At 46.7% G+C, this 23,580-nt stretch overlaps 1 long non-coding RNA gene across 1 annotated transcript in view; it reads right to left on the bottom strand.

Annotated features, from left to right (window-relative positions):
* The window catches only part of LOC118929246 (uncharacterized), a 119,644-nt gene extending 99,302 nt beyond the window's left edge, over positions 1–20,342 (bottom strand). Inside the window, exon 1 of the long non-coding RNA XR_005031515.1 lies at positions 19,752–20,342. This is a non-coding gene — a long non-coding RNA (uncharacterized LOC118929246). The remainder of the gene's footprint in view (positions 1–19,751) is intronic.
* Between the last annotated feature and the right edge of the window lie 3,238 nt (positions 20,343–23,580).

Genomic DNA, 23,580 nt, shown 5'->3' with positions numbered 1-23,580 from the left:
CTGCCGCAACGACACAGCCCCACACGGAGTCCACGTGCCTTTGCCATGTGAGGTTTGTGGAGCCAGCTTTGTACTTTATGGTCACATCTGTCTAGGTTGGTTTTTATTGTGCTAACAGTAAGCATTGTGTCACAGGAACCAAGTTCACTAGATGACAAAGCCAGGAAGACAGCAGTGCCAGTGGATCTTGATTCTTCAGAGCCTGCCATGCCTGCATCACAGGGAGTGAGCATTCACAGGATGGCACTGAGAAGGCTGTTGCCAGGTGTATATTACATCCAGGTATGAAGGGTTAGGATTATTATCACTTAGTAGGCTCTCAGCATGAAGTAACCCAGCAAAGACTCATAAATCTCTGAATGTCTAAATAATGTCACTTCAAATAGCCCTGAGCCTACAGTAAGTCTGTGTAATCTTAATAGCTCTAAATAATATTTTAACTTATTATATCCATTTGAAAACAGCTTGGGTGGTAAATATCATTTTCATCCTTCCTGTCACCATCACACTTCTTAGAAGAGTTGCTTGTGTTTCCTGCCTGCATTTCTCAATTCGTTCTCTTTCATCCTTGTGATTAAGGACTCATCCTGCCCTCACCACTCTGCTCAAAGTGCAGTGTGTTCAGTATCTATTGCTGCATAACAAATTACCCCAAAATTTGATGACTGAGTACAATGTACATTTATTATGTCACAGATTTTGTGGGTCAGGAAGTTGGGTGTAGTGTAATCAGAGTCTCTGGCTCATGGTCTCTTACAAGCTGCAGTTAAGATGTCGGCTGTGGTTGCACTCTTCTCAAAGTTTCACTCCGGAAGGATTCATTTCTAAACTCAGGCATGTGGTTGTTGGCAGGATTCAGTTCTTCATGGGTAGCTGGACTGACGGCCTCAGTTCTTGCTGGCTGTTAACCAGAGGCCACCCCCAGTTCCTTGTTATATGGGTCTCTCTACAAGGCAGCTCATGACATGGCACTTGGATTTAGCAGAGTGAGCAAGTGAGAGGGCAGGACAGAGAGAATGTAAGTAAGATGGAAGTCAGTCTTCCTAGACTTCATCTTAGAAGTAATATCCCATCACTTCCACTCTAGTCTATTTGCTAGAAGGACATCACTAGGTGCAGTCCACACTAAAGGGGGAGGGGTCACACAGGGCATGAATACCTGGAGGGAGGGATTACTGGAGGTCATCTTACAAGTCTGTCTACTACCTGGCTATGGCTTAAGACTTCAAGGCCAAATCCAACGAACTCTTTATGTGTTTCCTCCTTTCTGACCTTTCAGGAGCCTGTCATTGATACCACATCCCCAGTTTGAAATGCTTTCCTCACTGTGGCTGCACAGCACTTTACTTTCCCACCTCTCACTCCTTTCTTGTCCCCATCTCTGCTCCTCTTTCTCCTCCTGCCCACTAAATATGTGGCCTCAAAGCAGGTACAGTAATGAAACTTCGTGGACTGACTGGAAAAGTTCAAAGAGTCTCTCAAGGGTCAGTCCTTGACTCTCATGCCTGCGTTTTCCATTTACTGGTTTCGCCCTGGCAATCCCAGTCTATTCCCTCATCTAATAAAACCCCTTCAGTTATCATCTCTGTAGAAGTAAGTCTGAAATCTTTATCTGTAACTTTAGTGTCTCTCCTAAGCCAGGAGAGACCATCTTCTAACTGCCTATGAGACATCCAGGAAGATGATGTGCTGGGACGTCAAAATCAGCATATCTCTCCCCCACCTTTGTCACACCTGCTCCTCCATGTTCCTAATTTTTGACATTGCAATTTACCCAATCACCCAGCCCTAAAGCCTAAGGTCTTTTTACTTGATTACTCTTTCTCCTCCACATTTCCCTGTCACATCCAATTAATTACTGAATTTTGGCTATTCTAACCCTCCATAAGCTGTCCTCTCCTCTCTTTCCCCATAGACTACTGTAATTGGTCTCCCTGCCTCTGGGCTCTATCCTTTCTTGTCTGTCTTGCACATTCCTTTCAAATGAATCTTCCTGAAACACATCCTGATCTTTCCACTCTTTGCTCAAAAACCATCAATGGTTGTCTATTCTCTACAGAATAAAGTCCAAATTCCTTAGCTGGTCTGTCATTCAAGGCCTGCCACCATCTGTTCCCATCATCAGTCCCCACTCATTTCATGCACTATGTCCTCAAATCATGTGGAATCTCTATCTGCTCCTCAAAAAGCTCTCAGGGTTTCCTGCTTCAGTGGCTTAGCTCTTGCTCTTTTTTCCCTCAATCTGAAATTTTCTGTCCCCACTCTAGCCCAGCTCTCCATCTCCTCCATGGCCTGCCTCAAATGACATTGCCTACACAGAACCTTCCTTGAGTGTCCCACCTTCTCCAAAACTCTGACCTGAAGGTGATACTTGTGTACTGCCAAGTCCCCGAATCCTTTACTTCTTTATCTTATGGCACTTACCTAGGTATTGCTGTTCAAATTTTCTCTTTCCTAGTAGACTGGGACCTTATTGATGGTAGGCTATGTGCTTGATTCTTTTTTGTCACTTGCACCCTATAGTACCTTACACATCTATATCATCAACAGATTTAAAATCTTTTTATAATACCCCCATTAACTCTGTATGCCCATTTTGCCTCATGGTCCCCAAAAAAGTGGGCAGATTCAGTTGATAGTGTTATTGTTTAAAGGTTAATATCAGCTTTGGATGACATCTTATAGGTCATTATTTACTTTTATGTTCTCCTTGATTGTGTCTGAAGTTGTCTCCAAAGGATAAGCAATACATGTTGTGACCCTATGAAATGATATATATAGTTTCCTGTTTGAAATACTAATTAATAAATGTTATCAGTCACAACTTTCCATGGGAAGACAATCATAGTATGCAGTTCTACACATAGTCATCAGGCACCTACAGTGGATGCTAGAGAAGACCTTATTTGTCCTCAGAAAGGCCTTCCAGTGGACAATGGGAGTATAAGACAACGCAACAAGTACTAATACAGGCTATATTTCTCCCCCACAGTGTCCAAACAGTGCAATCATCAATTAAGGTGCAAAAACTCATTTGCTACATTGTGGGAGAATCTTTGGGCAAGAATGAGTCAGGTACAGAGGTATGTGCACGGACTCCTGTGATTTAGCTGATTCACCTTAGAGCAGTGGCTCTCAGTGTGGTGCCTGACCAGCAGCGGCAGCTCTTGGGAGCTTAGGAGTGATGCATATTCCTGGGTCCCACCCTAGACCTACTGGACTGGAAACTTGATTGGTCAGGCCCAACTATCTGTGTCTTAACAAGGCGCCCACCCCAGTAATTCTGATGCACATTACAGCTTAGGAAGCACTGACTTAGGCCATTACTCAATCTCTCCAAGTTTTTCCACTCTGACTTGCCCTTTCTGTAAAGACATCCCATTGGTCAGAGAACTACGGTCAATATTTTCCTTGGAGTACGTGAAGATGTTCCATGAAGTCTGAACCAAGTTCCATTTCCCCGGTTTCAATATGTATTTCTTTCCTAACACTTATCTGCTTGAGAAAGTGACTGTCGTGGGGGCAGCAAGCCAGTTTTACTTCTGTACCTCTTCTCCTACCATTTCTCTCACTTTACCAGAGAGAGGCTGACTCTCACTCATCCTAACTCTCACCCTGGTGCATTGTCCTGGGAATGGAAACACCTCTGGGAAAACAAACAGAGAGGTAATTTGAAATACTGTGCTAGTGTTAAAAAAGTGAGTGACTCTAATCAGGACTGAGTAACAAATCTCTTTGCAAGTAGGTGGTCTCCAATTCGTTGCTTTCAACAAAATTGAAGGAGGGCCTAGTTGTACCATCAGCTAATTGATCATTAAAAATATCTTTCAGTGCACCCTTTGTGCATTGTTGATGGGAATGAAACTTGGTGCAGCCGCAACGCTGTGGAAGACAGTGTGGCAGTTCCTCAAAATAGTTGAAAACAGAATTACCATATGCTCCAACAATTCCACTTCTGGGCGTAAAACCAAAAGACTGGAAAGCAGGGACTCACGCAGATATGTGTGCATCCAGTATTCACAGTAAGCAGAAGGTGGAAACAGCATTATTCACAATATCACAATAGGCAAAAGGTAAGAGTAACTCAAGTGTCCATCAATGCATGAATGGATAAACAAAGTGTGGTCTGCCCATATAATGGAATATTATTCCGCCTTAAAAAGAAAAGCCATTCTGACACATGCTACAATGTCGGTGAGCCTTGAAGAAATTATGCTATGTGAAATAAGCCAAACAGAAAAGGACACATACTGTCCTTTTCAGGTACCCACAGTACTCAAATCCATAGAAATGGAAAGTAGAATGGTGGTTACCAGGGGCCGGAGGGACTGGGAGTTAATGTTCAGTGGGCAGAGTACAGAGTTTCAATTTGGGAAAGTAGAGAAGTTCCAGAGATGGATGATGGCGATGGTTGCAGAACAGTGTGAATGTAGTAACGCCAATGAATGGCACACTAAAATGGTTAAAATGGTAAATTTTGTGGTATATATTACATCACAATTTAAAAAAATTCTCAATGATAGCCATTATGTGATTTGGAGGGTATGTCACATGACAAGAGTTTTAAAAACAGGTGACATTGCTCTAACAGAACTCCACTTCTCCTTCTACTGCAATAGACTTATTTTTGTGAACAAGGTTTCTTTGCACTTACATCTATAAAAATGAAAAACAGAAATAAAACCAATGTTGAATCCTGTCTTATTCTAGCAAAAAATAACAGTTATCTCAGGTAAAGGAAGAACTTGGGCAGAGAAACCTCATCAACAACTGTTGGTGAGGATGTGGAGAAAAGGAAAGCCTTCTGCACGGTTGGTGGGAATGTAAACTGGTATAACCACTATGGAAAACAGAATGGAGATGCCTCAAAAACCTAAAAATAGAACTGCCATATAATATAGCAATCCCACTCCTGGGTATATATCTGAAGGAAATAAAAACACCATCTTAAAGAGAAAGCTGCACCCCCATGTTCACTGCAGCATTATTCACAATAGCCAAGACAGGGAAACAACCTAAGTGTCCACTAATGGAAGAGTGGATAAAGAAGATGTGACAATACAATGGAATATTATTCAGCCATAGAAAGAAGGAAATCCAGCCTTTTGTGACAACATGGATGGCCCTTCAGGGCATTATGCTAAGTGAAATAAGTCAGGCAGAGTAAGACAAATACTGTATGTTCCCACTTATATGTAGAATCTAAAAGAGCTAAACTTATAGAAATAAAGAAAAGAATGACAGTTGCTTGGGCCTGGGGGTATAGGAGAAATGGGGAGATGTTGGTTAAAGGAGATAAACTCCTACCTATAGGATGAATAAGTTCTGGGGGGTCTAATATACAACATGGTGACTAAAATTAACAATACTGTATTGTATACTTGAAAGTTCTTAAAAGAGTGGATCTTTTTTTTTAAAAAAGAGTGGATGTCAAATGTTATCACCTCAAAAAAAAAAAATTATGGGAGGGGATGAAGTTATTAACTAACGTAATCGTGGTAATCATTTTGCAATATATACATGCGTCAAACCATCACATTGTACACCTTCAACTTATATAGGTTACATGTTAATAACATCACAAGAAAGCTGAGGAAAATGTTTTTCAAACAAAGAATATTGTGTATAATACTCCTAAAGGGTAAAAAATGAATTTACAAAAAATAAAATATGTGTGAGGGATGGTTATTTTCTCCTATTTTAGAAGGAAAGGGGCAAAAATGCTTGGACATGCTTGCTTTGGGGGACCTTTCTTGCCAGCTTCTCCTCAGTTATGCACCGCATACTCACAGTCCAAGATTGAGTTATTTTTCTCAGTTCTTTCTATCCATGGGAAACCTGAACAACAGGCTCACCTCTTGATATCAGATGCAGAATGCCATCCTCCGAGAATCTCACTGAAACACCTGCATGCAGGTAGAAGTAGTTCCCAGTCGGGGATGACTTTGCCCTCCAGGGGACATTTGGCAGTATCTGGAGACACATTTGGTTGTCACAACTGGGAGAGGTATGCTATTGGCATTTAGTGGGTAGAGGCCAGGGATCCTCTAAACTTCCCACAATTCACAGGAGAGCCTCCCATGACCAGAGAATTATCTGGTTCAAAATATCAATGGTGCTGAGGTTGAGAAAACCTGTAAGGTGTGCATTCCTGAATGAATGGACAAATGAACGAATGAATGATAAAGTAATGTGTAAACGAATGAACGAATGAGTGCTAGCTAGCACAAGTAATATCTTGAATCTGTACAGTGTGGCAGGTTCTGTGCTAGGCTCTCAGACCATATCGGGGAACATGACAGCCCCAACGCCAGCTTTAATGGAGCTTAGATTGCCACCCTAACACAATGTCTTTTCTAGGCCCAGAGAACCATGCTCAAATAGCCAAGTCGCCCCCTCTATCCAGGCATACCTTCCTCTTGCCTTTAGCGTGCTCTGAAAGTCCTCAACTTCTTTGCTTGGGTTAGGGGCTTCCACGTCCCATGTTGGTCACCCTTCCTCAGACACTTCCTCTTTTTTTAAACATCCTCATGACTCAACAGCATGACTCCTGAGCAGTTGCATTCCCACCCTTCTGGCTTCCGTCAGCTTGCTGAGAGCTGAGATCACTGTGATCACCCCAGGGAAGGACTCTCTGCTCCAAATATCTCTTAAGAGGTAATGTGCACAGTACCCAACCTCATTTACATGATTGATCCCTGGATTTTTCATCTATGTTTAACCAGTGGCATCTGAGAATGTCCCTTCTTCCAAATTGTTGGTAAAGTTAGCTGTTTAAACAATGATAACTGCAAGACAGTCACTTCACAAAGGGCCCTAAGAGGTTGATGTTTCCTTTGAGCCTCCTTCCTGTACCATTCTGAGTTCTTTGAGCCTGAAGATTCTAATAGGACGATCTTTGCTTCTAGGAGCCTACAGATCCAGATCTTTAGTAATGCAGCCTTTTCACAACAGCTACAAATAACAATAGCTAATGTTGACCTAGTGCTTATTATATGCCAGGCACTGTGCTTTCCAACAGCCAGCCTGTTGTGAGTGTCACACAAGAGTGACAGTCACAGGCTGATGATATTCTCCTTCTACAACCCATACAAGTTCTGATGATCTTGGACTTTAAGGCTACTGAGTATGCCTATAAAACAAAAAGCTATTTAGTCCCCCTCCACTAAGACAGGTTCCTGATTCTTTGATGCAATAAACATTTAGGAGGCAAGTTTGAGGTGCCTGCCTACCCACACACTCTTTCTCTGAGTACTACTTCCCACCTATAGTCCCTGCTGAAGAGACAAACCTACACTGCCCAGTGAACCCATCCATCCTGCCCGCAGCCGACGGAACCCACCTAATTCAAGCTGGACCAATCCAATCCCCTTCCAGGGAAAATGGAATTGAGGGCTGAGGAGACAGCTGATTAGTTGTGGGAAGCAGCCATTTGAGGATGATCATGATCATGACGCTCCATGTGCAAGTAGTTGAGTGAATCGAGAAAGCAGGTCTCCAGTGAGAAGGAAGACTAGATGGGAGGTGCCAGAGGAGAGACTGCCTGACCCCATGTAGTGTCCATTCCGAGGGCTTTCCTGCTCTTGTGAGGCCTGGCTTACTTTGTTTACTGATCTTGGTTCTGTGACAATCCCCTGTGTCATTAATTTCCAATAAACTTTCCTTTTCTTTTGAGCTAGGTTGGGTGAGTGTCTGCTCCTTGCAACCAGTGACTTGTGACGACAACGAAACCTTCACTGAGAAACTATTAGATAATAAATGCCTTACTAACTCTGCAGTATTCTGGCTCATTGGGATTGACTTTCTGAGAACTTAGGAAGCTCATGTTTTGTATTGCCTAGTCTAGTAGTAAATTATCTATCGTTTTCATTCATTCATCTAGTCATTGAGCACTTATTGGGTGCCTACCAAATGCCCAATGTTCAGCGGATCACATAAGAACAAAACATGACCCCTGCTCTCAACAGGCTTACAAATCCATCAGGAAATTGAAAGTACAAAGCAAAAAAAAAATTGTTATGGTAATAAAACACACATAAAACATGAGATTTCAGAGAAGGGAGCACATTAATCTTCATTGTAATGACTGGAGAAGGCCTAATAGAGGACGTATCACCAAAGTTGAAGTTTAAAGGCCTGAGTGGAATTTTGGCAAGCAAAGAAAGTAGGGAAGATCAGATTAGTCAGCTATTGCCACAATCAGGCTGTGTAACAAACCATCCCAAAGTGGCTTTAAACAACATTTATTCTTAGTCATACAACTATAGGTTGTCTGGAAATCAGCTGATTTAGGTTGGGCTCCACTGGGGCTTGGCTCCAACATGCAGGGGTTTTGTGTGTGTGTGTGTGTGTGTGTGTGTGTCTTCCTTCTGGAGCCCAGGCTGAAAGGGCAGCAGCTGCCCAAAGAAAGTTCTTCTCATGGCCATGGCAGAAGTACAAGAGAGGCAGAGGGACCAAAGAGATGTTCAAAAGCATGGAGATATAGGTGAAAATTAAAGTTAAACTTTAAGAAGTTTCTACTAAGTTATGGAGAGCCTTGAATGTCATGCTAAGGAATATGGGCTTTATTCTGCAGGTTCCAGGAAGCCACTGAAGTTCACATGATTTTATCCAGGTTTTAGAAATATTAAAAAGCAAGGAGACAATATGGAGCCAGTATAATAGTCTAAGAATGCGTGGATGTTGGGTAGATATGAGAGATGTCTGGGAGACTTGGGGTATGTGTACAAATTATGTGATACTCCTCCTTTCAAGAGGAGATTAACTGTCCTCTCCTTGAGTATGGGCTGCATTTGGTAAGTTGTCTCTCTTGGTGGAAGTGAGGGTGTGTGGCTTCTGAGACTACATCATAAAAGGCATGTGGTCTCCTGCTTGCTCTCTCTTGGATCACTCACTCTGTGGGAACCTAGCTGTCAGGTCATGAGGTTACCCAAGCTGCTCCCTGTAAGAGGCCCATCTGCTGAGGGATTAAAACCTTTTGCCGATAGCCAATGAGGAATTGGCGCCTCCTGCCAATGGCTGTGTAAGTGGGCAGTTTTGAATGCCGATCCTGTAGCTCCAATCAAACCTTCAGATGACTACGTCCTCAGCTGACAACTGACTGCAACCTCATGAGAGACAGTGAGCCAGATCCACCCAGCCAAGCCATTCCTGGATTCCTCACCCACAGAAACTGAGCGAGGTAGTAACTGTTTATTATAGTAAGATGCTAAGTTAGGGATAATTTGTTAGATAGCAATAGACAAATACTACAGCTTGGATGTAGAAGGTGGGGGGAAAGAATAAAGCAAGGATGACCCCAAGTTCCTGGCTTGAGCCACTGGGAGGCATGATACACTGAGAAGGGATGAGAGAAGGAAGGGCAGGTTTGAGGGACAGTGAAAGGAGAAGTAAGATAATGAGTTCATTTTAGGACCATTTTTTGGACTGAATTGTGTCCCCTCTTGAAATTTATACGTTGACACTCTAACCCCTAATATGACTGTATTTGGAGATAGGGCCTTCAGAGAGGTGCTTAAGGTTCAACGAGGTCATGAAGGTGGGGTATTATTCCCATAGGACTGATGTCTTTATAAGAAGGGAAGAGATGCCAGAGATCTCTCTCTCTCCAAGTGTGCACAGAGAAGGGGCCATGTGAGGACACACCAGGGAGGTGGCAGTCTGCAACCCAAGGAAAGAGCTCTCAGCTGACACCAACCCTTGATCTTACACTTCCAGTCTCCAGAACTGTGAGGAAATACATTTTTGTTGCTTAAGCCATCCAACTTGTGGTGTTCTGTCATGGCAGCCCAAGCTAATATAGACAGATAGAGTTTGCAACAGCAGGACATTTATGTTGTGGCTATTTAGTGGTCAGTTGGAATTAGACCTGCAGTTTAGAACAGAGAAGTAGCTATGGGAGTAAGCCATGGCATATGGAGGTGGATGAGACAGATCATCCAGAGAGAAACAGAACACAGAGAAGGAACAGAAGGGGAGCTAGGATGGAACGAGAGGATGGGGATGGCACCTGTAACTGAATGGTTCAATGAGGAAGATAGAATAATGACTTTGAAGCAGTTGTTAGAAAGGTAAACGCAACTCTAGGAGAAGTGAAGGGAGGTTTTGAAGCCAGAGTCATCAGCAGTGCCAAATGCTCAGAAAATTCATGTAAGAAGAGGATCAAGAAAAGGCTGTTAAGCTAATTATAGGCTCATTGCTAACCTTTGCCAAGAGGGATTTATGTGGCTTCTGAAAAGCCAACCTACGGTGGGGTGTGGTCACCACTGTGATGTACCCCCCCAGCTCTTCTTTCAATGAAAGAGTTGCTGCTGGCTGCTGGGAGTGCGATCTGTACACAGTCTTCAGCAGCCAGCACCTTCAGAGATTGCCTCAGCTCCGGAGAGCCACCCTACCCAAGGTCACACTTCTTTTCAGGGTAGCACACATCGAATGACTGATCTCTGTGACAGCATACAAGTGTAACTACGTCAGCCTGACTCAGGGTAACTCCCAGGGGTCACGTACCTCTGGAGGGCTCTCCAAGGTTGGCTGTGCAGTCAGTGAGCTCGTGCCACAGCTCATCTTCTCCCTCTGCATCTTCCGCCTCTCCATCCCTTCCACAGCTGTTAACCCCAAGGCAGCTCATTCATACATATCCTGCATTCTAACTCTGCCTCAGAATCTGCTTCCCAGAGAACCCAATGAGGTGCACAGGCTGAAGGAAAGAAGCAGAGGCTGCAGGTATAGACTGCTCTTCCACGGCCCCAAAGAGCTAAAGAGCCAATACCTAAGAGGGTTTGTCCTCTGAGTCTCCTTCTACACCAGGCACAGAGCCGGACACGCAGCAGGTGTTTGCCTTGGCTGTAGGAGGAAGACACATTTGGCAATTGGGTGACTAATCCTTCAGATTTTTCCGTTCAGATCTTTAAATGAAAATACGAGACCAGAAACACTTAGATTGCTTTCTATATTGCCTCCTCCCTGCCCCCAGTGCCCCCTTCCCACCCCCCCACCCCCACGGCCTCTTATATTCCTTAGAAATAACTTGATCCCCTTTAAGCTCTTCCCTGGTCGAGATCAGGCAGGAAAAGTGATTATTCTCTATTTCCCCATCCAAGGAGGTGATAGGGTAAGGAAAGGAGAGAGGGAGACAGACGATTAGCCGGAAGCACTTTCAGTTGCTGATAACAGAGCAGCCCTGTCAGCCGGGGTCAAGCCAGCCACTAAACTTCAGACCTGAACTACTTTAAACTGATTCCTCACATGACGGGAACTCAGTCAACTGGGAACAAACACATGGCTGGGCTGAAACACCTGGGAGAATCATGGGGCAGGTCCAGACGGAAGCTATACCATTCTCAGCAGCCCTCTAATATGACAGCCCCCAAGCTTCCTCTCTGGAGAAAATGGGGCAGAAAAGAATGCTTAATGAGGTGCGTTGTGCTCACTGAAGAGGGAGCTTCCCCACCAAGGCCCCAACCCTCAACTCAAAGGGCTCCTTTTTTCATACAGTGCTCTGCCTGGAAGCCAGTGGGAGCTCTATGCTCATGTGCAAGAGACATGCAGGGAGACAGGTGGGGACCCTGGGTGTCACGATTACCCAGCACCAGAACTGCAAAACACAGACGCTGGGGCATTTTAGGAGGTGCAGATGCTGACTGGGATCTGTCTAAGCCCAAAGAGCTTCTGAAAAACCACAGAATAAAAGAGGTACATGCAGGAAAGGAAACAGTAAGTATTCTACAGGCCTCTTTGCATGGCCCAGGTGGAATCATTCATTTTTGGTAGCTTATTAAATGAATGGTAAACAAGGGAAGAACTGAGATATGAAAGGTTGTAAGACTAGGGTACATTTAGTTTTCAACAGTTCCCCAGGAAATGTTAGCGGGGAAAAAGGGACATGCTTCACAGTGCCTGCCCCTGTGTAAGATGCTCTCCAAAAGGTCTCTGCTGGTGTTTTGTATCTGAGGTTAGGAGGGTGCTATTCTAGAAAATACTGATGTGCAATGGGCAGAAAAAGTGGGAAAGAAGTCACAAAAGCTATAGAAAAAGGAATTGCAACCCTTACAGGAATCTAAATGGACTTGACATTTCACATCAGTACAACTGGGAAAATAATGCTCAATTCCCCAACAATTACCTTTAAATAAAAAAGCTGCATACTGTTCTTTAAAAACCCCAAGCCAAAAAAAAAAAAGGGAAAAGATCAAATCCAGGATGCAAAAAGTACATGTTTTGTAGGCAATCACTCCCGTGTGCTCTCACATGGTTTAGTTTCCCCACATCATTTTTCTTTAGGTTCGATAGCATTTTTAAATCTGGAGAGCAAAAGAAAATTGAAGATCGAGAGAGATGGATATGGACATGAATATAGACTAGATTCTGTCTCTATATGTGTAGCAGGAAGGGTGAAAGAAATACACTCCAAGGATATTCTTTAATTTCTGCTTCAAATTAACATCTGCTCCCAAATCTAGGGGTTTTCCACTTAACGGCAATGTTTCCTGTCACCCGAAAATGGAATGCTCAAACGAATGCAAGGAAAGCCAATTCTAGCATGGACCCTCTGTCAGCCTGGAGCCAAGATGTTCTTTCTAGAAGACGAAACCCAGTGCTTTGTGTTCTACATCAGCTAATGAACCCACACATTATTCTGACTCCAACGTCCTTGAGTCTCATTGGTCACTTTCCGACTGTACATGGAATTGTCAATTCCTCATCCACTAATTCAGCACACTTTTACTGTGTGGTACTTCTGTGGCAGGAACCACGTCATGCCCTGGAGATGCAGTAATGATGAAGCCGGAGTCTGTGCCTAGGAGCAGCTCAGAGTCCCAATTGGGAGACCTTCAGGTAGACAGTCAGCTAAAAATATGGAACAGCAAGGGCTGTGACCAGGGGTGCACTGACTGCATAAAAAGGCCAAGTGAGGGTGGGGAACCTTGGAGGGCATCCTCGGAGAAGCCCTGTCTGCACTCCGCCAAAGCCCAGCCTTTGCCATTGTTAGTCATGAGCTCTGCGAGAGCAGGAACTGCCGGTCGTTTCATCAGTCTGTCCTCAGTACCTAGAAGAGTGCCTGGCATATAGTAGGCACTCAACAAATGATACATAGGATGTAAGTCTTTCTTTGAAAAGGTTTTAAGGAAAAGGATCAGCTGAAACATTTCCCCCTTCCATTTTCATAGCCAAAAATATACATGCAAAGGACGTGTGCAAAACAAATAAATGAATGGGAAGAGGATATTTAGGGAAGGAGCCAGTTCAGTTCCATAACTGTCCAGAATGATAGTTCAGTTTGATAAACTTGGGGTGACAGACCTGGCACTGGGTGTTGGGGCTACAGGGATGGCTAAGATACAGGCCCTACCTTCAGGGTGCTTGTTGTCTTCTGGGGGTGACAATGCAGGATGACAGAGGAGTAATGACTCTGTATTTAGATCATTTGGGTCTAAAGGCATCTTCCCCACCCCCCAGCAGGTAGAAGGATGCATTAGAGAGGCAGATGTTTCTTGACAATATGTCCTTTTGAGACCCTTTCAACTCCATGACAGACTGGAAACATTCAGAGTCATTCTTTCCATGAGAAAAAATGCCAAGTAATCAAGAAGCTCAGTTTATATCTATATAAGTATTAGTATTTTAAGTTTTGGGAAAAATCTGCAGGAAATTTATAAACAGATTTTAAAGGATGCAAATCTCATGAAGGCTCTTTGCTTGGGTTTGAAGTTTTAAACATAACTAATGCTCCAGCAGCCCTTGAAAGGAATGGAGGCCCCCCAGGGAGGAGATGACGGTTTTTCTAGGAATGAAGAATAGGGGGTAGAAAGGAAAGATTTGCATATGTTGATTGGAACTTAGACTTTAAGTATAGACTACTAGTTCTAAAGTTATTCATGTTTGTATGGCATCCACCATCATGAAAGAAAATCTAGGATTTAAAAAGAATCTAGCCAGAACCTAGACAATAGATTAGCTAGGCAGGATGGCAAACTTTGAAGTACACTGGATATGAGCTAAGCTCAATCTAGAGTTGTGTTTTGTTCGGTCGCCATTAAAAAAAAAGGAAGACTTTGAATGTCTTTAGTCAGAATAAGCACTCTTGGGTTTGCCATAGCTCCCACCATTCCTTATTGTCTTACATTGATGCTTCCTACGTGACTCCTGATCTAGTGACTTTTTGTTCCCATTCAACAGTTAGGTGAGTAAATGCTTCAAATTGGCACTATAGAAGCCCTAGAGCCAGGGAAATTTTAAGTGTCCACAGGTTAGCAAATGCTAGCAAGGGAAACTGAAATTGTGATGGCTGCCTTGAAATATCTAGGCTGGAATCTTGTCCTAGCTCCCCACTGCTCTATACTTTGGGCTTCTCATTTGCCGGTGCTGTCCCTTACCACCGCCAGAGTGCAAAAGGTAAACGTGGACAAGGAGTCCCACTCCATTCAAAACCTGCTCTGTGATCACTTCAGGGATGGGACAGGTGTTTTCCTTCTTCATTTCCCACCCTCAGCAACTGGAAAAGCAGAGCAATACAAAAGCAGAAAAAAGTGGGTACTGGTTTGCCATTGCCTGGGACACAGGGAGGAGAGAATCAAGAGCACAGAGTGGAATGGACGATGGTGAGAGGAAAGGAGGAAAAGTAAAGCAGGCAAAAGGGAGCCGAAAGAGAACTTGCGAGAGATGTGTGATCCTGCATGGGATATGAGCTCTTCTGAAAAGTTCCTCTGCCCCTCCCTGGCCACAGACTCCGAGGATCAACCCTGGAAGGGTGCCTGGAGGAACTATCTGGCACCACCTTCTTACTGTCTGGAGGAAGAAGAGGGGGTTAAGAGAGCAGTGACTTGCTCAAGGTCACACTCGCTGAGCAGTCCCTTGCACTTAGGTCTTCTACAATTTCCCAAGTTCTTTTCACTCACCACCATGCACAGCAGGGCAGAGCTACTTGGGGAAGGCATTTCATCTTGGCTGTCTCTTCCAAAGTCAGTTTCCTAGGGTTGGTGAGTTGGAGAGGGCATTCATTCTTTCACTCAAGGGTAAGCACCTACTATGTGTCAAGCACTGTCCTTGACTCTGGAGATGCAAAGAGCAGGAAAGCATGGTCTCTTCTAGTGCGGGAAGAGCAGGTTTTTAGGAGCTCTTACCCAACTGTCTCAGAAATGCTGCCCAACAGAAACAGAGGCACAAATGAAAACTGTATGTGTGATTTTTATTTTCTAGTAGACCCCAGAAAAAGTAAAAAGAAACAGCTGAAATGAATTTTAATGATATATTGTTTTTAACCTAGTATCATTTCCACATGTAGAATATGAAAATTATTAGTGAGATGTTTAGCATTCTTTTTTTGTACCAAGCCTCAAAATCTGGTGCACAGTTTCCACTTACAGCATACCTCCGTTTGAGCTAGCTGCCTTTCAGGTGCTCAGCAGCCACCATGTGGCTAGTGACACCATGCTGGACAGTGCAGGTCTCAGATGAATGGCTGCACTTGCTCCCAAACCTGGCTTTGCCCAATGCCAGACGAGTCTATCTGCAGCTTCATCATCTATGAGCCACAGCTTGTCCCCATAAGGCTGGGAGGAGAGATGCAAGGGACACAGGGAGGCAGGTTCTAGAACATAGCAGACCACAGGCCTTCAAGGGTTTCATGATTTTGCCTGTTCCCTAAGCTACTCAGCCAGTGAGCAAATACACATACATAGCCGCCCATGGCTTTGTCATTTTCAATTTTAGATGTTTCATGCCAATTAAGAGTGGGGTGACAAAACCAGAGGTGGCCCGACTCTGTGGTGAATGAGTCTATTGTTTACTCCAGATAGAAATAAGGAAACTCCACTCGAGCAACCGCTTCAGGTGTTCACATCAGTGTAAAAATTGCTCATCCGAAGAAAACCAAAACTTCACCGTGGGTTGGAAAGGGCTGAAGAACACATGTCTGTCAAGAGAAATGACAGTGGCATTCTTGAGTCTGAGGGTTCCCAAGGATATCTAGTCCGAGCCCAGGAGGACTCTAAGGGCTAGCTCTAACTTTCATATTCTGGTCCCATCCCAGGACCTCAGTCTCTCCATTGTGAACAGTGCCTTGGTCTCCGGATTTTTGTTTCCTCAAAAATTTCTACTTACAACTCATTTGCTGCCTGGGTCCAGTGTAAGAGCATCTCGGGTTCTACTTGATGCAAGATCAAGTGTGGTTCTCAGAATAACTGTCAGGATGGATAACATGAAAAGCTAGCATCACACAGGGGTCAGTATTGCTTGCTACCTGCCTCCCTGTCCACCTGTTACTCTTTTAGAAACCATGGTTGAAGATCTTAGAATATGAGGATTAAATTCTAAGTGGGCTCAGGTTTCATTTTTGTTCCCGGAATCACATACTTTAGAATAGGAAGGGACCTTAGAGATTATCTAGTTCCATTTCTATTTCTTTGCTTTGTAGATAAGGAAATGGCAGCTCAGACAGTGGAAGTGAATTGCTTAAGAACCCACTGGAACATACTACAACCAAGGGCTCTCAATGTCATATGCGCTGCTCTTCACAGCATTTCCAGCTGCCTCCTGGTTTTGAGAAGCCCTATGTGTTTCAAGTTATCATAGACAGACAGCAAACATCAGATCTTCATTCAGTGGCTACTCTGACCTCAGCGTCCTAGTGGTCAAATCAGAATTTTAAGGGTCTCTTTTCCCAGTCCTGAGATACTTTAACTTTTTGGAAACTATGGGTGTAAAACTTAGCAACAGGTCCTCTCTTGCTCTCTTTGTGTTTACTTTCAAGGAACAGACATTTATTCTCATTTTCTAGACCTCCATTGGAGCCCCATTCCAATGAGATCTTGCCCACCATTCCTGCCCCTACCTACCATTGTCATCTCCAAATCTGGAAGTAGGGTTTGACAGTGACAAGTGTGCCCTCTGCTGACTGGATGTCTTCTCTGCAGTCATGTCTGCATCACTCCCACTTGCCCATTTGGAGCCTCAAGCTACCTGAGCTGAGATACGTTAAACAGAAATAAGACATGAACAAGAGTTTCCTTATTTTATAAGGAATCTGTAATTTTTAAACACATCAATGACTCTGATACTCCTTACCAGTTCTTACAATGAGAAAACTATTAACGAAGTTTCCAAGTCCTGATTTTCTACAGATTTTGCCAGAAAAGTGCATGTCTAGCATTTGCCATCCTCCCATCCTATACAAAAAGTTAAAATGTATAAACAGCGCTTTCAAAACGTGGACTATAACTCAGTACAACAAGCTTTTAAAACACAACTTAAAAGAAGCCCTTTCCGTGGGAGCATGAAAAGTAATTAGAAATACATTTCGAGTCCTTCCTAGACCCCAGCTCTCCTGGGGTGCCTTTCGGACGTGTCACTTTTCTCACACGCCTCCTCCTGCCCTGCCCCCACTGGAGTTGCCTTGGGAGCCGAAAGCCTCTCATTCTCAAGCCTTTGCAGCTGGACGCCTCCCAGGGCTCTCCCAGGATTGCTTTCATGGGGGCTTCTCCTTTCCCTCCCTCCCTTCCTCTCCTTTCCTTCCTTCCCTTCTTTCTTCCCTCCCTTCCTATTTCTTTATTTTTTTCTTCCCTTTTTCCTGCCTGAGATCAAGAGAGGCACCTCCAAGTAACCCCACAGGGGCGGACACTGAAATGTGGCTGCTACCTGCGGTGAAGCATAGATACCCCTGAGGAGCAAACGCCAACCCGTTTGGAAATCTCCAGGAGTGCAGCGTTAGGGCTGAGGCGTATCCAGTTGGGGGTGGGGAGGCGTGGGGGTCCAAATCTCCCGATAGTCTGCACATTCTTTTAAACCACCTGGGGGCGGGGCGGTACATCCGGAGTTCCACTTGGGATGCTGACTCAACTGTAGTTTGATTCTCCACCGAGAGTTGGGCTGAGAGGACAGGAAAGCTGTCCCAGAGAGCTTTAGAGAGAGGGAAAGGGGTGGGGATACCTCAGGGTAATCCTTCAAGTTTGGGCAGGAGAAGAAACAAAAGGAAACATCAGACCAAGAAGGTGAAATAAATCCAGGAGGACTCAGGAGAAAGGAGGAACATGAGAGTTGCCCCAGGATGCTGAAGAAAACCTGAGTTCTCATTCAACCCAGAGTATCTCCTGCAAAGACAGGAAAATTACGGCCTTCCCCAGTCACTAATCCATCTCACACCTTGGCAAATGTCCGCCACCTTAAACTTCTCGCTAAGCAGCCTGTGGTCACGGCCTCCGAAGCTAGTGAGGGAGACCCAAACACCTGGATCGATAGGACAACTGTAGAATTCATGTTGACAGTAATTCAAGGCAGGGGCTTAGTTTTACTTTGGGTGGGGGGTGTTGTGTGAATCCAGAAACATTAGGAAACCGTGGACAAACTCTTGAATACTATGGCTAACACAGATTCTCTTTCCTATTTAAATAGAAGCCGGAAAAGATCGTCAAGGAAAAGTTTAGCATCATCATTTCTAGTTGAGAAACCCTAGCCCAGGCTGAAGAAAAGAGCAGTTTGGAGGTGGGGTGGGGGTGAACGGGCTGGTGGGGGTCGGGTTAGGTGAAGCTGAGTTGGTGCTGCTGCTCAGTTTCAGGAGCGCGCGCACCTTAGCCTAGCCACTGCCCAGAGGCGCCCGGGAGACGTCGGCAGGTAGCACCCCACACACCAGGACACACCTCTCCTAAACTTTTGACTTTTGTTCCCTTGATTAGAGATTTCCCGGATGTGGTGGCAAGTGGTCGCATGCGGGAGGAGATTGGGCGTGGCATGTGGGCCCTGTGACTGTGCTGGGACAAATGTCCCCAGCTACTATGAGATAGGGTTTGTCTTCTCAGTTAGTGGAGACCGGCCCTAATTGTGCCCGGTGAAGATGTGCCAACTCCATCAGTTTTTAATAGCTCTTCCTGGGGTGTCCCTGGGAACTTGGAGTCCACTTCCTTCACGAGAAACATAAAGTGTGCCAGGCTCTGTACTAAACGCTCAAGATCTCCGGTGACTGCGTTTGAGTCGGGTTTTCTCGGTTGCACGCTTCCCGCTCCAGGGACCTGCTTCCTTCACTTTCCACCTCAGCCTCCGGGCCTGGCGGGCGCCTGCGTGGTCCTAGACCTCAACCCCAGCGCCCTTTTCACCACCCTGTCTACTTATAGCTCTGGGTCCCCGGAACCCCCGACTGGCCCGCATGAGTACGTTGTACGGGTCTCTGTTGATTTAATGCAAGTGCACCGTGAATGCGGAAAAATAAATAGAAGGACCGAACATATGACTCTCCGTAGTGAAAAGTCTCTTCGAATAAATAAAGCGGCTGAGTTTTCACTGTTGAATGTAAATTCCTTTGAAGTGGAACTAATCATTTCAAGGATAGTTCACGTTGTCCTAACAACGGGGGTGAATGGCAAGGGCCCTTCTTTTTGTTAAAGATATGTTTTCTTTCTTTCAGTCAAAACTGATGATGATACCCCTTTCACGCTCTGTCCTCCAGGATCGTAAATCTCCACTCCCAGCTACCCAAATCTCACTTTCAGATGCCAAGCCCCCGCGGGTGACCGCTTCCCAGGCGGGGATGGCGCGCACGGAGCTTCCCGCCCTTCACCCGGACACCCCACCCCCACCCCGGGCTCCCCGCGCCCGCTGGGTTCCACCTCCCATCCCGAGGGGGCGCTGCAGCGGGGGGAGGCGAAGTGCTGCGGCCAGGACAGGGTGCAGCTGCGTCCTGAGGTCCTCTGAGCCCTGGACGGGGGCAGGTCCTGGGGCGCGCAGTCTGCAACGTCACACTGAGCGGGATACGGCGACTCACATACCTTCCAAGGCCCCTGTCAATCTTCCCCTGGCCCCAGGAATGTCAAAAATGTGCACGACGGCTGCATGCCCCTCGTCAGCGGTTATCGGCTGCTGGTGCCCACTTGTTGAGAAGAAAAGGTCGTTCGGAAACAATCCTGACGGGCCAAGCCGCTCAAATTCTAACTTTGCTCTCCCAGTTTGCTCCTCGCTCTCCAGCCTCGAGGACTCCTGCAGCAGGCCTGGCCACCCAGCCCTGCAGCGCTGTAACCAACCCCTGCCTCGATATCCGGGGCCCTCGACACCCGGGGCCCTCCCCGTCTGTGTCTGGGGGGCAGAGGAGTGACTGGAATTCGTGGACATGAAAGTCTACTCGTGACCTTGGGCAGGAGAAAGCTGCTCCCAGGTCACCTATTCCAAAGTCCAGAGGTGGGAGAGGGGCCTCAGACATCCAGACTGTCCCTTTTGGGTTTCAGGAACGCTGAGTCTGGGCAGGGAATAGCTGGCTGTGTTCCCCCGCACCGGGACGAAGTGAGCTAGCCCTCCATCCTTCTGCGTCCAGAAAAACGGTCAAAGGGCCCCATGGGGGCAAAAGGGCTGGAACAACGAATGCGGCCGGCCGAGAGCCCCACCCCCCCACCCCAAGGTTAGGCCTGCGCTAGGCGGGCCCCGACAGAAGCGTGGTGACCCGAGCTTTCCACCTGGGGCCCCACTTGGGGCCCAGTCCGCTCGGGGACAAGGTGGCACTTCGGCAGCCCGGCCCAGGAGGGTCCCACTAGCTTCTCGGGCGCTCCAGGCGGGATGCAGAGCGCCATCCAGCCGGAAATGTCCAAGGCGCAAGAGGGGGGTTGATTTTCGCTTGGTTTCGCGCTGGGTCTTGCCGCTTGGAGAGAGAATGTGGCCGCGGTCGGGTGCCAGGGTGACCATTTGCATCCGGCCGGCTGGTAAACTCTTCACCTCACCCGAGGGAGGGAACCGGCCTGCGCTCTGCGGGCGCAGCTTCTCCCAAGTGTGCAGGGGGTGGGGCTGCAAAGGTCACCCCCGGCGCCTCTCCCCCGGGGCTCAGAGGAAGAGGCGGCGTCGCCCGGCGGGGCAGTCAGCACTCCCCAAACCCCGCTGGGCCTGCGCGCTTTGGGACCCAGAAGAGCGGCTCCGCAGCCGGGAGGAAGCAACTCGGGGAAAGTTCATCAGCCAGGCAACTCCGAGGAACTTGGAGCCAGTTGCTAGCTCAGCCCGGGCTCTGATTACTCCAACGAGCCCTTCTTTTTTGAAAAACAAAACGAAACAAAAATTCCAAACACTAGCCGCGGACTGTGCACCGCCAACTCGGAGATCTGGGCTGGGCCCTGCGGCCGGTTCTGCCCTGTCCTCCACGCCCTCCAGACTAAGTTACGCAGGGAAATATTTGGAGAGCTGGGGCGGAGGGAGGGAATTGGGGAAGGTTTGGGGAGACTTGCCTTCTCCTTCCGTAAGAGCTGGGCTTGGTGGATGGCCCTGAGTAGCCAGGACATTGTTGGCAAGTTGCTGCCAAGGTTATTTCCGGCCTCAGTTTCTGCGTCTGTTAAGGGGGAGCAATAATACCCTTTGCTCGGAGAGAGGGATGGAGCTGTGAAGCATAGGGTCTGGCACACAGCAGGTGTTCAGAAAATTCTTACTCCTTTTCTGCACCCCGCAAGCCCCAGCCCTTTAACTCGTAAATATGTCTGGTCAGAAAGGTTGAAAGAGAAAACTCGCGCGAGCGCCGAAAGCTGCTTCATTGTCCTGATTCTTGCCCGCGCACCCCGGAACCCCCAGCCCATAACGCGGGGCGGCGTATACGAGCCACCGCAGCTTTCCGCTGGCTGCTGCCTGGGGGCCCCGACCAAGGGGAGAGCTGCCTGGGGCCCCTCCTTCCTGCCCAGCCTCCTGGCCTCCTGCCTTCGGGCCGAGAAAGGGGTTTAGAGGCCGGCGTCAGGCTCTTTGGAAAGCGAGGGCACAGAACTCAGCGGCAGCGCCCTAGGCAACCCCGGCAATTCCGAGGCGTCTGGCGGCCCCCGCTCATCCTCTCTCTGGCTGGCGGATGCTACTGAACTGCGCTTCGTTTGGCGGGACTCAGGGCTCGCGGCGGGCGGGCGGGAGGTGCCATCCCGGCGGCTCCTTCCCGCCACCGCGCCGGCTGCGGAGGTAACATCTGTGCCGACCCCCCTCCTCAACCCCCCCACAACCCGCCACGCCACATCTATTTCTTTTTTTTTTTAGAAAGAAAGAAAACGAAAAACCAACCTTCCTTTCCCTCCACAATAGACACACCAGGGGGCCTTTCTCTTGGCCAATCTCAGGAGTTTCATATGAACTTCATTAAATCAATTACTCGGTGAACACATCACAATTTATTTGCAATTAGTATCAAAATGTCTTACTTTTCTTAATAGGTCGGAGCAGATGTAGCTACAGAAGGGACAACGCGTTTTCGTGAAATCTATCTCTTGCAACATATTAAATCCTCTGGTCAGAGGAAAAGGAGAAATTCAAAGGCAGTTTAGAGAAGGAGAGAGAAACCACGCTAGAGACAAATGCTATCTGTGCAGGTGTTGGAGCAGCTTGCGTTATAATTGTATCTAGTGAAAAGGTTGCCTTTATTATCCGTAATGATCGAACAAAAGTCACCGTAATTAAACGTCTGGTTTTCTCCGATGACTGAGAGGTGCGTGTCTGAAAGGCGCCGGGTACAGCAAGGGACTTCAGAAATGGTTAACGAGACGCCCCATTCTTTGAATAGTGGCTTTGTTTTATGGGCGGGGGTTGGGGGGTGGAGAAGAGACAGAAAGAGAGAACAGTTATCTAATTTTCATTGCCCCAAACCAGAGATTTATTGATTGCGACAACAGTTTTATTGTACTGGGAGAGAGGGTTGCTGCACGTTTATAGAAACTGATTTACTTTCGTTGGAAAGTAAAATCATATGCAACAGTCTCCCGTTGGAAGGTTGGACCTCAGCTCCTGTTAATACCATTAGTGACAGAGGATCGAATTTCAAATGAAGCCTGGTGACAATTACAGACGGAAACAGATGCCCTTGGAAATTTAGGTCAAGTGTTCAAGATTCTGGTTTCATGGTCAAGGTTGTCTTGGGGGTAACCTTGAGGAGACGCTCATAAATCTGTCCTCCTCTCCGAACTGGTGATGCACCCTCCAGGGCGGGGGTGATGCGGCAAAGAGGGGGGTAGAAAATTTATTTAGAGGGTCGTCAGGTCACTGAAAAAAGAAGAGATGCTGAAGTGCTGTAAAACAGGGCAAGCATGCTGCGCTGGACAGTGTGAGTGTATGTGGTTGGGATACCAACTATTTCTAGGGTCGCCAGGGTAAGAACAACTTCAGGGGTCGGAGATGAAAGACCTAAACTCCCACGTCCTATTCAGTAGTTCCCAGCAGGCATACATGGAGGCTGTCCCTTAGCCTCTGAGCCTTTCTCTTTACCCATCTGCAAAATGGGAATCATGGCCCCGGCCTGGTCTTTCTGGAAGAGTGGTGGCCGGAGATTAAGTGTGATAACGAATTTGAAAGCTTCAAGGCTTTCCAATGGAAAGTATTACTCTGAAAGTGCAGCCCCCTTCCTTTGCATTTTTACCACTTGCCCTAGATAAGTGAAAAGGACGTTAGGTCTCTACCCTCTCTTTGCGGGAACCTTCTCTGAGAATTGCTGGCTCTGGCTGGGGCTGCACCTACGCCCTCCTTCGGGATAGAAAAACATGTTGTCTTTTACTCGCCCCTCCGTCCCAACCGGCGTCTTTAAGCGTGGCAATCTTCGGGGTTTACGTCCCTCTGGTGGGTGTTTTCCACTTGACAACTCTTTTAAAGACATAGAACCATATT

This window comes from Manis pentadactyla, chromosome X, assembly GCF_030020395.1.
Source record: "Manis pentadactyla isolate mManPen7 chromosome X, mManPen7.hap1, whole genome shotgun sequence".
Classification (NCBI taxonomy): domain Eukaryota; kingdom Metazoa; phylum Chordata; class Mammalia; order Pholidota; family Manidae; genus Manis; species Manis pentadactyla.
The sequence above is the reverse complement of the archived record's forward strand: the minus strand, read 5'-3'. Positions and strand labels throughout refer to the sequence as shown.